Source organism: Esox lucius, chromosome 13, assembly GCF_011004845.1.
Source record: "Esox lucius isolate fEsoLuc1 chromosome 13, fEsoLuc1.pri, whole genome shotgun sequence".
NCBI lineage: Eukaryota > Metazoa > Chordata > Actinopteri > Esociformes > Esocidae > Esox > Esox lucius.
Window position 1 is genome coordinate 33,377,986 of NC_047581.1, and position 16,265 is coordinate 33,394,250.

At 44.7% G+C, this 16,265-nt stretch overlaps 1 protein-coding gene across 2 annotated transcripts in view; it reads right to left on the bottom strand.

Moving 5' to 3' along the window:
• The window catches only part of adgrv1 (adhesion G protein-coupled receptor V1), a 138,032-nt gene that overhangs the window by 36,609 nt on the left and 85,158 nt on the right, over positions 1-16,265 (bottom strand). The window lies entirely within an intron of this gene.

A 16,265-nucleotide genomic window follows, 5' to 3' on the forward strand; every position in this document is an offset into this window, starting at 1 on the left:
TTCACCAGACAGAAATCCTGCCAACCTCTGACTTTGCGTAAAGGCCAGGGAAGTAACTGGATTTCGGTGCAGAAAAGTCCCGACACATCATGGCTCTGTCACAGATTTCAACGAGAGAGCAACTGTTGCTTGTGTTGTAACCCACGGCCCCAACCAAACGCAGGCCCAGAGCCAAAGCCTTTCCAGGACGACTATCAGTAAACACGGGCAAATACAAACAGCTCTCCATATAAGCACATAAGTAGCGCGCGGGGCGGAAAACAAGCTCTCCCTTCCAACCGGACCAAGTGATGTGTTGAGTTGCCCCGCCTGTCATGCCACAGACACGGTCGATTTACTGCACAATGCGGTTGCCAGGGGCCACCCGGGGCAACAAATAGTGCAAGGCGCAGCCTCTGTCCTGAGGTAAACACCTAAAAGGCCTGGTAGGGGGGAGGTGACGCGGCAGTTGGCTCATTGTTGTTTTCGTCAGGCCGCTCGCTCTTAAGAGCTCATGCCGGGAACGCTCGGCCGCGGGGCCGAAACCCCAACCTGCCCGGGTCGCCGGGTGGCTCCTCGAAATCGGTCGGGAATAGTTAGCGACTAGCCACACCCTGTCACACGACCTTCAAACACAGTTCCTCTACTTCATCCCCCTCTCTTTTTCCCCAACTCTCTTCATCACTTCCCTTACTGGAACCCTGAGCCAGTTGCAATTGTTCCAGGAATCAGTCCCCAAATCTATTGTCGAGTTCTTAAACAAACAACCGGTTGATACCGTTTCCAGTTGGCAGTTGTGTATGGTGCAGGAGGAGGGTTCCAGGTGGATGGGGGAAAGGGTGAAGACACACACGTAGACACAGGCATGAAGTCACGCACACAAAACGCTACATTTTCTCTTCTAATCAAGCAACGGAGAGTGTGATAAGAGGACACGATCCACTCAAAAGGCCTGGGCCAAAGACAGACATAGCCCGTCCACTGATCAATCAATCAATCAAATGTATTTATAAAGCCCTTTTTACAACAGCAGTTGTCACAAAGTGCTTTACAGAGACACCCGGCCTTAAACCCCAAGGAGCAAACAACAGTAGTGTTGAATTTCACTGATCAGTCTTCTGCTGCAGAAGGCATGTTCTTCTCCTTACGACCTTTCTGTCTGAGAGCTAACGGTGACTCTGTGGGCTAACGGTGACTCTGTGGGTTAACGGTGACTCTGCGGGCTAACGGTGACTCTGCGGGCTAACGGTGACTCTGCGGGCTAACGGTGACTCTGCGGGCTAACGGTGACTCTGCGGGCTAACGGTGACTCTGTGGGCTAACGGTGACTCTGTGGGCTAACGGTGACTCTGTGGTGACGTAACAGAGACCTGACCAAGGTTGCTACTCAAGCACTTGGAAAAGCTGTGTGCGCTCAATGGAGGTGCGCAATCTATGATCTAATGTCATTCTACACATCGAGTAAAATACACAATTTGATGAAACACATTATCATAAAGTTTCATTAACGTTATGATAACGCGCGAAAGCTGAGCCGGGACCGGGGGGATAATACCTTAACAGAGTGACAGAACATCGCTGGCCGATTATCAAATATCACACAACCAGACACACAGGTGTACTGCCGATAGGTGTGGCTTAAGGTGTTAATGGGCACTGCAGTACACTGAGCAACAGAGACTGGCTGGGTGGTTATCAGGGCTAGTAATGACAGATACGGCTAGTAGACACTGGGTCTGATCGCGGTATCTGTAAACAGTGGGAGAAACAAGCTAGCCATAAAAACTATGACACAAGCTGTCTTCTTCGTATTTGTTTGTTTAGATGTATGAAGTGAATCCCTGGCAGTGGGGCATACTTAAATAATTAAAGGAATAAAAAGGGCATCATGGGAAAAGAGAAAATGGCCTGTTTGACCTGAAGGAGAGCATAGGAAGTAGCATATTCCCCAAAATGTTTTGCAGTCACCTTTGTGTTTTAGCATGCCCCAAATTCATTGTGGGAAACAATTCCATTTCAAAAATCACACAGCGTCTTGGTGTTCTATAACACGATTCCCTATAAACTCTGCCAGACAGACACACCAACAGACAGGGAAGGAAGCAGACAGGGACGTTTCTGTAGTTAGCCACTCGCAACTGACCACATGCGTTTGATTACTACTGAAGATACCCTTATTGCTTTAACCCTAACTACTCACGGCAGCAGCTCACCGCGCAACAATAAACGTTCTAATTCGTCAAGGTTCGGTTTGAGGTGGAAGCCCAATCTCGGTTGGACCCTGACAAATGACAAGCATCTCCTTTCCCATGACAAAACATGGAGATGGAACTTATATAGTGTGTGGCTTGTGGGTGAACTAGCATGACTAATATTTAACGTCTACATTTTAGCAGACACTAATCCAGAGCAACTAACGTTAAGCGCCTCAGTCAAGGACACGTCAGACCAATGCTCTAATCATTAGCCTGCCGCCTGAATATGATTTTCTCTGGAAAAAAGTCAAAGATATATTTTCTCTGCCGAGGTATGAAATATCAAACATAACAAACAAATGTAAATGTGTTAATTGCTGTATTAAAAATAACTACAAAGGTAAGTGAGCCACAGATAGAGAACCACTGAGGTAGAAGAAATGTCATGGCAAAATAAACACAATAAAGTACTATCCTATCCTAGGTACAGATGCTGGATTTGACCCGAGACTCTCAAGCACTGTGCTAAGTGAAATCACAGTCGGGTGTGTGTCTGTCTGTGTGTGTCTATGTCTGTCTGTCTGCATGTGTGTCTGTCTGAGTGTCTGTCTCAGTGTGTCTGTGTCTGTCTCTGTGTCTGTCTGTGTTTCTGTCTCTGTGTCTGTCTGTCTGTCTCAGTGTGTCTGTGTCTGTCTGTATGTGTGTCGGTCTCAGTGTGTCTGTGTCTGTCTCTGTGTCTGTCTGCGTGTGTGTCTCTGTGTCTGTCTGCGTGTGTGTGTGTGTGTCTGTCTCTGTGTGTGTCTGGGTAAGTTAGTAGTTGTACAGTATGTACACAGCACATTCTGGTAAAACAGGAAGCACGCCAGCACCAACGACTGAAAGCCTGCGTTTCAGTCGTGATTTATGATCAAACTGCACAAAGGGTCCCTCTCTCCCTCACAACCCAGTTCCAGGCAGCCATGCACCCAAGAGATAACTGGCACTGAGACAGAGTGGAGAGCAGAGCAGAGGATGCACACTGGCCAGGAGAATAGAAACTCCTCTGTGGGGAACTGTATGGGTGTTTGTCATCAAGTGCCAGGGCAGAGGGCCCGGTCGAATGCCATTGGCCCATGTTGTAGAACAACAGCCAATCCAATGGCTTCCCTTTCTGTCAATAGCGCATGGTTGGACGGCAGGCTGTTGTTGTTTTTCTGTCAGCTGGGCGTGATATATACACTTTTCCACACAGGGCCATTTGGTGTGGAATAACAGTTTTCCATAAGAATGTAATTCCCTCGTCCTGGGATCTTCTGGGCTTTTGGACATCCCATCCCTCATGTTGCCATTGTGAAGCAACACTTGGTAATGATTATTAGATTTATTATTAAATTATTTGAGGAGAGTGTACTTATTACTACTGAGTTTTGTGCTCTACCTAGTTGCTTAAAATGCATTAACTCTAAGACCCTCGGGATATGAGCGTCTGCAAAAGGACTAAACTATAATTAATTAAACTGCAGACAAAGAAACAGCGCTTCCGTGACAGAAATGAAACTCACAGAAAGGCACAAAAAATAATGCAGAACAATGAGTGTGAATCACCACACAAACACCCCGCAATGCCATCAGAGTGTCTTGGTTCTGGTCCTGGAGATATCCTGTGTTGTGCTTATCTAACACAATCGATATCACTGTGAACACTGATGCTAGCCAACTGGTGCACCACTGGTCTAAATATAGAGTCTGCAGGGAGCACTACATCAGTGGGAGTGAAGCCATCCCTGCAAGACATTCCACTGAGCTCCAATCAGACATCCAAGACACTTATCTAAGCCCCTCCTTCTTTCCCTCATTCCTGCCTCCTTCTCTTCCTTCCTGCTCTGCTAGCTGCCGGTCTGAACTGGCTCTCTCCAGCCAAGGGCATTATTGTGGGTGTTTTCTCAGCTGCTTTTGTTCAGAGAGAGACAGGACACAGAGTACCAGGCTAAGCCTGTGCGGACCCTCGCCCGCGGGCCTAGTGGCAATGAGCCCCAGTAAGCTCAATCCACCCCTGAACCGTCACACACAGGCCCACGACAGCAACCTTCCAGCACCCCACCCCAACCCAAACCCACAGAATGAGACAGGGAGGATGCCACCTGGTTAAAATTAGATGAAATTATCAGTGTCCTATCTATAAATGGGACCGTACTGTAGAGCTCAGTGCTAGTCTTGTCCCCAAAGAGTTACATTATTTGCCATACTGGCCACTCTCAATGTGGGTCAGTCGGAGTGTTATGTGGCTGGGAGAGGGAATGCTTGAACGGTATGTACAGAATGAAGGGCCGATTGCCAGTGGATAACAGTGGTGGAGTAACCCGGCATGCAGGGGTTGGTGATGTTAGGATGGCAGTGAGATGAGGGACATGTGGTGGTGGTTGGCTAGCTAAGCTAGTGAGGTAGCGTGGGAAGGAAAAGGCTTGGCTGCACCTGACTTCTGATTGGCCCGAGGAGGCAAGTGAATGGCCTAGCCAGCCTGTGTGAAACACGCCAACTGGCGGCACTGTTCAGACAGCAAACCACAAAAGAAATAGAGAGAGCCCTGCACGCCTCCTGTTGTTTTGTAGGTACTTAAAACATCAATGCCTGTCAGTAAAGTTGAGTCATGTTTTCAGTTCACACTCTCTGCAAGCTCTGCAGACTCCACACACACACACCTGCACTGTTTTTAAGTAAACAACCACCTAACCCTCAGCCCAGATTCTGATCCAGACACCCAGCACTACTCTCACCACAAGGGCTTTAGATAGAAGGCTGAGCGGAGAGTGGAACCAGGGAAGGAACTGAAACCCCTTCCATCGCATTACCAGCCAGTACAAACAGAAGGCTCATCTACAACAGCTTGACATTTACATGATAGTAGTCTCTCAGAAGACTATGATAGTAGTCCCTCAGAAGACTATGATAGTGGTCCCTCAGAAGACTATGATAGTGGTCCCTCAGAAGACTATGATAGTGGTCCCTCAGAAGACTATAATAGTGGTCCCTCAGAAGACTATGATAGTGGTCCCTCAGAAGACTATGATAGTGGTCCCTCAGAAGACTATGATAGTGGTCCCTCAGAAGACTATGATAGTGGTCCCTCAGAAGACTATGATAGTGGTCCCTCAGAAGACTATGATAGTGGTCCCTCAGAAGACTATGATAGTGGTCCCTCAGAAGACTATGATAGTGGTCCCTCAGAAGACTATGATAGAGGTCCCTCAGAAGACTTTGATAGTGGTCCCTCAGAAGACTATGATAGTGGTCCCTCAGAAGACTATGATAGTGGTCCCTCAGAAGACTATGATAGTAGTCCCTCAGAAGACTATGATAGTGGTCCCTCAGAAGACTATGATAGTGGTCCCTCAGAAGACTATGATAGTGGTCCCTCAGAAGACTATGATAGTAGTCCCTCAGAAGACTATGGATGTAAAAATTAGGCCTATGGATGTATAATGTAAGCCTATGAATTAGCATTTTAGGCCTATGGATTGTACTTATAAAACAAAATCTACACATCTGGTTGGTGCTACGGCAGGCCTCGACAAGACAAAGAGCTCATTGGGGTGTTTCACACATGCTTTTAGCACAGCCAGAAGAGAGGACTAAAAAAACATCACAGCTTAACAGCTGCTCAAGGTCTGCACTAAACACACTCCCAGCAGTTTGTCTCAAACACTAACACAGAACTCTGTGTGTGTGTCTGTTTCAGACTTAACTATATGACAGGGACAAAAATGTTTTCCAAATTGTGGTTAAAGTTGAATATTTCCTGTCCCCATTTTGAAAAATCACATTTTGAAAATGTTAAGTTTAGGGACTTACAGTGGATATAAAAAGTCTACACCTGAAATCTTTGAGGGGCAAAATAAAAAATATAAAACTCACAATAAACTGGTTGCATATGTGTGCACACCCTTAAACTAATACTTTGTTGAAGCACTTTTTGATTTTATTAGAGCACTCAGTCTTTTTGGGTAGGAGTCTATTAGCATGGCACATACTGATGTGGCAATATTTGCCCACTCTTCTTTGCAAAAGCGCTCCAAATCTGTCAGATTGTGAGGACATCTCCTGTGCACAGCCCTCTTCAGATCACCCCACAGATGTTCAATTGGATTCAGGTCTGAGCTCTGGCTGGGCCATTCCAAAACGTTAATCTTCTTCTGGTGAAGATTTGGATTTGGATGAGTGCTTTGAGTTGTTGTAATGCTGAAAGGTGAACTTCATCTTCAGCTTTCTAACGGGCGCCTGAAGGTTTTGTGACAAAACTGCCTGGTATTTGGAACTGTTCATAATTCCCTTCACCCTGACTAAGGCCCCGGTTCCTGCTGAAGAAAAACTGCCCCAAAGCATGATGCTGCCACCACCATGCTTCACTGTGGGTATGGTGTTCTTTGGGTGATGTGCAGTGTTGTTTTTGCACTAAACATACCTTTTGGAATTATGGGCAAAAAGTTCAACCTTGGTTTCATCAGACCATAACACATTTTCCCACATGCTTTTAGGGTACTTGATGTTTGTTTTTGCAAACTTCAGCTGGGCATGGATGTTTTTCTTTGTAAGAAAAGGCTACCGTCTTGCCAACCTACCCCATAGCCCATTCATCTGAAAAATACGGGAGATTGTTGTCACATGTAACACACAGCCAGTACTATAAGTAAATTCCTGCAGTTCCTTTAATGTTGCTGTAGGCCTCTTGGAAGCCTCCCTGACCAGTTTTCTTCTCGTCTTTTCATCAATTTTGGAGGGAAGTCCAGTTCTTGGTAATGTCTCTGTTGTGCCATATTTTCTCCACTTGATGATGATTGTCTTCACTGTGTTCCATGGTCTACAGTGGGGAGAACAAGTATTTGATACACTGCTGATTTTGCAGGTTTTCCTACTTACAAAGCATGTAGAGGTCTGTAATTTTTATCATAGGTACACTTCAACTGTGAGAGACGGAATCTAAAACAAGAATCTAGAAAATCACATTGTATGATTTTTAATAATATATTTGCGTTTATTTGCATGAAATAAGCATTTGATCACCTACCAACCAGTAAGAATTCCGGCTCTCACAGACCTGTTAGTTTTTCTTTAAGAAGCCCTCACGTTCTTACTCTTTAAGAAGACACCTGTCCACACACTCAATCAAACAGACTCCAACCTATCCACAATGGCCAAGAACAGAGAGCTGTGTAAGGACATCAGGGATAACATTGTAGACCTGCACAAGGCTGGGATGGGCTACAGGACAATAGGCAAGCAGCTTGAGAAGGCAAAAACTGTTAGTGCAATTATTAGAAAGTGGAAGAAATTCAAGATGATGGTCAATCTCCCTTGGTCTGGGGCTCCAAGGTCTCACCTCGTGCGGCATCAATGATCATGAGGAAGGTGAGGGATCAGCCCAGAACTACACGGCAGGACCTGGTCAATGACCTGAAGAGAGCTGGGACCACAGTCTCAAAGAAAACCAATTTGTAACACACTACGTCGTCATGGATTAAAATCCTGCAGCACACGCAAAGTCTTGCCAGCGCATGTCCAGGCCCATCTGAAGTTTGCCAATGACCATCTGGATGATCCAGAGGAGGAATGGGAGAAGGTCATGTGGTCTGATGAGACAAAAATAGAGCTTTTTGGTCTAAACTTTTGGTCTAAACTCGCCATGTTTGGAGGAAGAAGAAGGATGAGTACAACCCCAAGAACACCATCCCAACCGTGAAGCATGGAGGTGGAAACATCATTCTTTGGGGATGCTTTTCTGCAAAGGGGACAGAACGACTGCACCGTATTGAGGGGAGGATGGATGGGGCCATGTATCATGAGATCTTGGCCAACAACCTCCTTCCCTCAGTAAGAGTATTGAAGATGGGTCGTGGCTGGGTCTTCCAGCATGACAACGACCTGAAACACACAGCCAGGGCAACTAAGTAGTGGCTCCGTAAGAAGCATCTCAAGGTCCTGGAGTGGCCTAGCCAGTCTCCAGACCGGAACCTAATAGAAAATCTTTGGAGGGAGCTGAAAGTCCGAATTGCCCAGCGACAGCCCAGAAACCTGAAGGATCTGGAGAATGTCTGTATGGAGGAGTGGACCAAAATCCCTGCTACAGTGTGTACAAACCTGGTCAAGAACTACAGGAAACATATGATCTCTGTAATTGCAAACAAAGGTTTCTGTACCAAACATTAAGTTCTGCTTTTCTGATGTATCAAATACTTACTGTCATGCAATAAAATGCAAATGAATTACTTAAAAATCATACAATGTGATTTTCTGGATGTATTTTTTTTGATAAAAAATGATAAAAATTACAGACTTCTTTGTGCATGCTTTGTAAGTGGGAAAACCTGCAAATGTGGCAGTGTATCAAATTCTTGTTCTCCCCACTGTATCTAATGCTTCTCCTGACTTATATCTTTCAACAATGAGATCCCTCTGATGCTTTGGAAGCTCTCTGCGGACAATGGCTTTTGCTCTGAGATGCAAAAAAAAAAAACAGCTGAACTTTATTTGTGATTAATCAGAGTCACTTTAAATGATGGCAGGTGTGTAATGAGTTATATTTAACATGAGTTTGAATGTGGTTGGTTAATTCTGATCACAGTCACATCCCAAGTTATAAGAGGGTGTGCACACTAATGCAACAAGGTTATTGTAAGCTTTTTATTTTTCCCCCTCAAAGATTTCAGTTTGTTTTTCAATTGAGGTCACATTAAAAGTGGAAAAAGTTCTGACATGATTTATCTTTGTCTCATTCTTTAAAATCACAAAAACCTGGCATTTTCACAGGGGTGTGAAGACTTTTTATATCTACTCTTTACCCTCTGTCCATTTCCCGACAGTACTGTGCTAATCCTCACCACTGCAGATCAGCCCGTGGGTGTCCTAGAGCAGTGTTTTTTCCAATTACAGGACCACCGACAAAACTTTTCTCTGCTTGGGAGTACCCCCTCAAGTAAATTTCACTAGTAAGCCTATGGTGTCATGAATGTTTTCAAGTACCCCCTGTGGAGAGGCCAAGTACCCCCGGGGGTCCTAGTACCCCTGGTTGGGAACCACTGTAACCTAGAGCAAAACCTTGTTCCAGACTCTACTGAATATAGAACACACTTCTATTATATTTTAGCTCCAACTGGTAACTTTTTAGGAATTTAAATTGTAAGTGGAATTGATCAGAGTGATTTTCCACTGACTCACTATTATTTGGTTGATTTTATGGCTTTTGGGCATCTTACAGCAACACTTAACACATCCACGTGTTCCAGACACTCTCCTTATTCAAAAGGAGTTACTTATGAGTTTGTAGCTCCAACCATTTGGCCATGGCGATGGTGTATGTGACAAGACAACGCCACTGAGTACTCCAGACAGATTTGGCTATATCTAAGAATCTGAAAATGGCGATGCCCAGCGTCTTTTCCTTGCTCATCCACTTGATTAATTTAAACCAAACATCTTTGTCACAAACGGCACAATATTTACAGACGTCTTCGTGACGTCTGTATTGTTAGGGCCCCCTACTGCTGAAAAAAGACTGCAAGTGATGCATCCTGGTAATGAATTTACCGTAACGCCTTTTATCGCCTGGTTCACAAGATTCTGCTGAACACAGTAAAAGAAAAACGGTGTGCCCAGCACAAACATGATGGAAACAGGCGACACACAATGTCATGACCAAATTCAATCTTGTTGCTTGACAATAGACTTATACAGATTGAGGGCAATCAACTTTGGGGTCCCATTCAGATAGCTAAGTAAACGTGTGTGTGTGTGTTAAAACAGTGAATAGTTGCCCTCTCACTCAGCATTCTCAGACAACAATGCTAGCAGGGACCATGGTCCCCCCATTGGAGAACATGACTGCCAATCCCTCGGGTCAACAAAGCCATGACATTGACATAAACAGAGACAAAGCACTGCCGCACCATTTCACATCATGTCCACCTTAAAGGTCCCGAGCCGTCAAAGGAATCGCCACGCTAGGCGACTGGTTTGAAGTCACAAGACATGGTTCCGCTCTGGCTCATCAAAATCTAATCACCGACATCCAGCACTAGTCCATGTTCAGAGCTAAGAGCCTCACAGTTTCCTATCCAACCAGGCTGATCTGATTTGGGAGAAGTCCATTTCTGAGCGGCGCCACTGTCACAACCCAGACAGCCCACTGACATCCCCAATGAGAAACCTGAGGTATTACGTCACTGGATCAATTACATGACTTCTCAATCCTGACTAGTCCGATATTGATGCATAATTACTGTGTAATGGAGTGACCCAGATCATAAGCAGCATCGGCAGAAACTAAAAAGATACAGGTTTCTGGGACACAGAACTGTAAAACTAGCCCTTGAACTTTTCCATTGGAAAACCAAACAGGAGCTTCTTTTTGTGGCCACAATGTTAGATAAGATGGCCGGTTGACAAGGAGGGATACCCCTGTACGCTACTGTCTTCTGCAAGTCCTCTGCATTCCTCAATGACCGGATCAATAAGGGGTGAGACAGATCAAATGTATGCACTGAACGGTCAGTCCTACTGTCCACAAAGCAGATATCGATTCACTAATTCAGCCATTCAAGGTACTGTTCCACTACATCGGTCCGTTTCAAGTGAATTTCCTCAGCAAAGTAACTGTTATCTAAAGACTTCACATAAGCGGCTTCAGCCCACTGACACGGTCAGGGGCTTTGCTCCTTTGCAGTAGTGCCAGGCGGATCCCTGCCATGCTCTGATCCAGAATGCCAATGCTGCTTGGGACAGACGCCTGCAGCCCACTGCCTCCAGAGAACACTGGGAAACTAGTTACAGGAGAAGGAGAAGAGCACTTCAACCATTTCTTATTGGAGCAGAGCATTGCAATTTGTGCCCGAGAAATATGTGCAGTCACTGAGTAACTGTGGGGCTCTTGGGAAGTATTGATCTTCCTTGTATTCATTCGTTCTTCTTTCTGTGTGCTCTTTAACCATGGATGGAGAGTGACCCCAACAGGACAGAATAGGCAACAACTGACCGCAAAAGCTACAGACAGCTACCATTCTGTCTGTAGCTACAGCTACCACTTCAGTCGGAGGTGAGTGTGTGTGTGTGTGTGTAAAAGAGCACGATGGAGGCTGCTCTTTTCACTGTGCTATCGTGGTAAGACAATGTTAACCTCAGAATAAGTCGTGTTCTGACCCAACAGTCCTCTGACTGCTGGTAATCTAAACAATTTGATTGCCTGTGATTAGCTGTTACTGAATGCTGGGAAGCAAAGGACTAAATATCAACAGGGCTTGATATATTACACAACATTAGACCGTCTCCTTCCGCTTTCCACTCTGCATTCTGAGTATTACAGGAAATGCGTCCTCTCTCTTTTTCTATTTCGGGTCAGCACGCAAATGGTGCTCCCAGCCCTGCACAGTGCTGTTCTTTAACACTTTATTAGTATTATATCTGCACTGTCACGGTTTAGATAGCTAACTATATAACTCGACAACATGGGAAACAACTGACCAAAAAGCCATGTAGTCTGCCGAGTCACTGGTTTAAAAAATGTTTCCCCTTTGACTCCACCAAATGTTACAGTTTAGCCCAATCTAAAATATAAATTAGGGCATGCTCAGGGAGAGTATAAATCAATAGAAAATAGCCTTAGCCAGGTGGTAAGAAGGCTATAAGCAGAGCCACACATCACTGACCCTGTTATTCCCGGCAAGCAAACAAACAAAGTCAATGGGCTGACCGTGAGTTTTCTCCCGACTCACCTTCCAAAGTTCAGTCTGAAACAGATTTAGGGCCACTAACTGAACCTCGCCTCCAGAAATAGAGCAGCTGAGCGTGCGTCCCATCAGACGCTCCTGCGACCAGTGTTGGGTTATTGGGCAACATGGTGACCGTGCGGGCGGCTGTCATTCAGAGCAGTTCCGCACGGCCCCCAGCCCCTCTCCTATGCACTCCTAGCACTCTGCTCAATAATATGTTGCATAACAGTACCGAGGGATAATCAAGCAATGGTAATGTTTGACTGATTTACCGTGTACATAAAACCAAACAGAATTCAGGCCACTAATGTGTTGCGGGGAGAAAAAGTAGCCAGACGGAATAAACACACACTAAACAAAACAACAGAAAAGTAACAAGCAACATTCTAAGCAGGCAGGGTGAATGAACGTTCGTCAGGAAACTCCCACAGAAACGGAAATGAGACATTTTAAAAGGTTTATTCTGCCCACAAACCTAAATAAACACACGATTGAATACATAATAGCAGGAGCGGAAGAAGAAATATAATTACAACGTTGTGAAATATTTAGCGAACAAGAGTATCTACCATCCCACAGCGGGATGTGATGTTAAACACCATCTCACACACTATCCCAATCAGCAGCAGAAGTTAAAGGGCCTATTAGATGTGGGACAGCAGTAAGATTAGGCTTCCATGAATCAGGTAAAAGAGCCTACTAAGAAAAGATGTGCAAAGATCCAAGTCACTGAATCGAGACCACTGATGTTGTCAAAATATCGAAGAAATGCTTTAAAAGCCTAGAAAAACGTCACCGTAAAACACAATGTTGTGGGTAGTGTACGATCAGAAATCTGCAGAACTGAAATGTCTTGACATCCAAAGACTCTCAGGACATGTCACAAAGGGATTCAAACGTTATAAAATAATGTAGTTATACTGCGGGCGGTGATGTGGTGAAGACTGCCAACGACCGTCGTGCTGAGTCCTGTGGGATCCGGATGGTCCCATGTGACCTCAGGACTGTGTGTTCGTCCAATCTGGGACAGAGGCCAGCCGGCCTCCTGCTTCTGTTTGCAGAGCTTTTTCTGGATACCGGGGGATAGTTCAAGGCAAGCGATGCTTCTCTTTTTGGGGTCATCATCATTATACAACCCACCCCCACCTGCCACCCCATCACCTTGTTGGTAAATTAAAAACAACAGGCCAATGCCCTGGTGACCTGTTGGTCATAGTCAAATCCACTGGCACAGGTAGACCTGCTGGAAATGAGATTTCCCTCCCCTGCTTGTATGTTCATCTAAAACACACACAACCCATCCAAAACAACACACCAGGACACGAGTCCACGAAGCATCCTATCAACACTGGCAGAACCGATCCAGGATGAGTCAGTTTAAATGTAAACCAAAAAAACACAGCAGATCACAATGGCAATGTATTGCAAGAGTCAAGTTCTGGCAACCTGTGTAGGATGTATGAGTGTAAAAAACATTGACCTCTTGTCTGAGTCACCATAACGGCCTACATAGAGGCTGTGTGACACAGGCTGACCCCTGACCTTGAAGTCTTGTGTAAGTGGAACCGGACCAGTCTGGTTTGTGCCCGGGAGAGGTGGCCCGTATATACTGTATGGATGAATGAAGGGCACTGGAGAGCCATATGCTATTTTTAACTTCTTGTTTTCTATCCCTGGGTGCTTTGCAGGCCTTGGAGCCATTCCTGTCAAGTCAGTAAGTAAACCAAACTTAAATTCCCATCTCAGGGTGCCCACAGATAGAGGTTTATAGAAAGAAGTGGCCTGGAGTTACATTTTTGCACGGAGTTAGTTAAGGAAAGTATAACATTTGGTTTTATTTTCATCAGGCTATAAGACATACTATGTTTAAACTGGAAAAGTGTTAAATTGGGTCAGTACATAAACCCAATTTGTCCCAACTGAGATGATGTAACATGTACAGCAAAAACGTTAACACTAATCAAACACCTTTTTGTTGTTTCAACCTATAAAATATATTTAATTAATTAATAAATAATTCCTGTTGTGATGTGAGGTCCCTCAGCAATAAGAAGGGCACTGACTTGGGTGGGTGGGGTTGTGGTTCAGAGAACTATCTGTTAAGGGGTGGGACCGACTTCACAGGCAGCGATGACACTAAAAACCCATATGATATGGCATGCCACTTCCTCTTTCTAAAGCACTGTGGGTAGCTGTGAGCGTAGGAAATGACCAGAACAGGTCCTTAACTCCCCAACCGAGAATGAAGGAGGTTACTATGACAACTACAACGTCTATTACTACTTTATTACTACTAATACTTCGTATTGCTATGTATGACTAATACTACTTATTACCACCCTATAACACTCATCACAGTGATGTTTATACTCCTGTAAATCGTCACAGACTTTGTAGCAGCTCATTTACAGGTCTGATCTAGGCAAATACCCCACCAGCCCCAGTTCACTCGTCAACACTGGGAAATAGAAACCTGTGCTCTGGTATATATCCACACTGGACTTGTACATAGTATTTTGACTGCATTCACATGTAACTAAGTGTTGCCCAGCAATCCTTATGTCTTTGGCCAGTCCATCATTGTAAAGGAGAATTGGATATCGACTGGTTTACCTGTTGAAAAAAAGGTGAACCATGAATCAAAAATCAAGTTACTACTACTACACATCGCTACCACTCACTATTGATAAATTATATTCCGGCTACTGATACCTGCAGTATAATTATCCTGAATAATGCTATTATTCATTGTGGCCCAGTCTACGTGACAGCAGTCCGATCTGGGAGAAAGGCCAGGTCGGCCTCCTGCTTCTGTTTGCAGAGCTTTTCCTGGATAGAGGGGGAAAGTTCAAGGCCAGCGATGCTTCTCTTTTTGGGGTCACCGTCAGTGAGCGAGAATAGTAGCATCTGAGAATGGCAAAGTCCACAAACCTACGGTGAGAAACGCGAAATCTAGCCAAAAAGAGGTATGGTTGATAAGGGTTCAAGAGGTATTGCTGATGAATGTCCAATAGGAATAGCTGTTGATGAGAATGGTCCAATAGAAAGAGGCATTGCTCATGAAAATCCAATAGGAAAAGAGGTGGATAAATGGAATGGAAGCGGCGTACTGCAACATCTCTCCCTTTTCATTCCTTGCCTCACCTGTTGGCAAAGACCCAGGTGATGCTACACTATGACACGGCATCATCAGGCTGCCATCAGGGAACAGCGAAGAGATGAAGAGCCTCTAATGTATGGAGTAGTCCTGGGCACCCATCATCCTCAGATCATATCTACTAACAAGAGGGACCGATTCTAAATGAAAGATCCTTTTCAAGTCCTCTTCCAGGATCTGTTTCCGATCACCCAAGGACCTAGTTAAACCGAATCCAGACTAGGGCTGTACGATACATCGTTTCAGCATCGACATTGCGATGTACGCATCCGCAATAGTCACATCGCAGAACGTGCGATTTAACCAAAAATAAAAAAATATTTCGAATGGAAAACCAGCATTAGATCTGTGTGATATAACATAATTTACTCTGATTTATGGGTTATTGGATACACAGTTAATTATAATAATAATTGTTATTTTAAAAACGGTTCGTTGCTGCACTTGGTTGACATGCAGGCTCTGCTTGCGCGTGACGAAATGATGAGTGAGGAACAGGCAAAAAAGAAATTGAGAATTTGGTTGCAAAAAGAAATGCAATGTCAATTACATGGAAATATTTAGGCTACAGACAGGATGATGTTGACCAAAAACAGGTACTTGGTCGAGAGTGCCTTGCAATTGTTGCCACAACACGACCAATTTGTTTGATCATTTAAGGCGGCACCACAAATCTTCGTATGACGAGTGCAAAGCATCTCAATGGCGTTCAAAGATAAAATCTATTTCGGATGCATTTGCCAGTATTACACCATACGAGAAAGGTTCCAAACGGCATAGAGAAATCACAGATTCAATAACATTTCACGTCACCAAAGACATGGTACCAATGAACACGGTTACCAAAGAGGGTTTGAAAAACATGATCCGGTCGCTTGACAAGTGGTATGTAATGCCATCACGCAACTATTTTTCTCAAGTTGCCATCCCAGAGCTGCACGAGAAATGCAAGGCACAAGCTGAAAAAGAGCTGTCACAAGTGGAATATTATACAGCAACAACAGACTTGTGGTCCAGCTGGACAACAGAGCCCTACATAAGTCTGACCGTACACTTGATTAATGAGGACTTCCACCTGAAAAGTCGCTGTTTGCAAACTGCATTTTTCCCAGAGGATCGTACAAGTGAGAACATCGCAACATGGATGAGAGAAGCTTTAGCTAATTGGGGCCTAGATGAGAGTCATCTAGTCTGTATAAT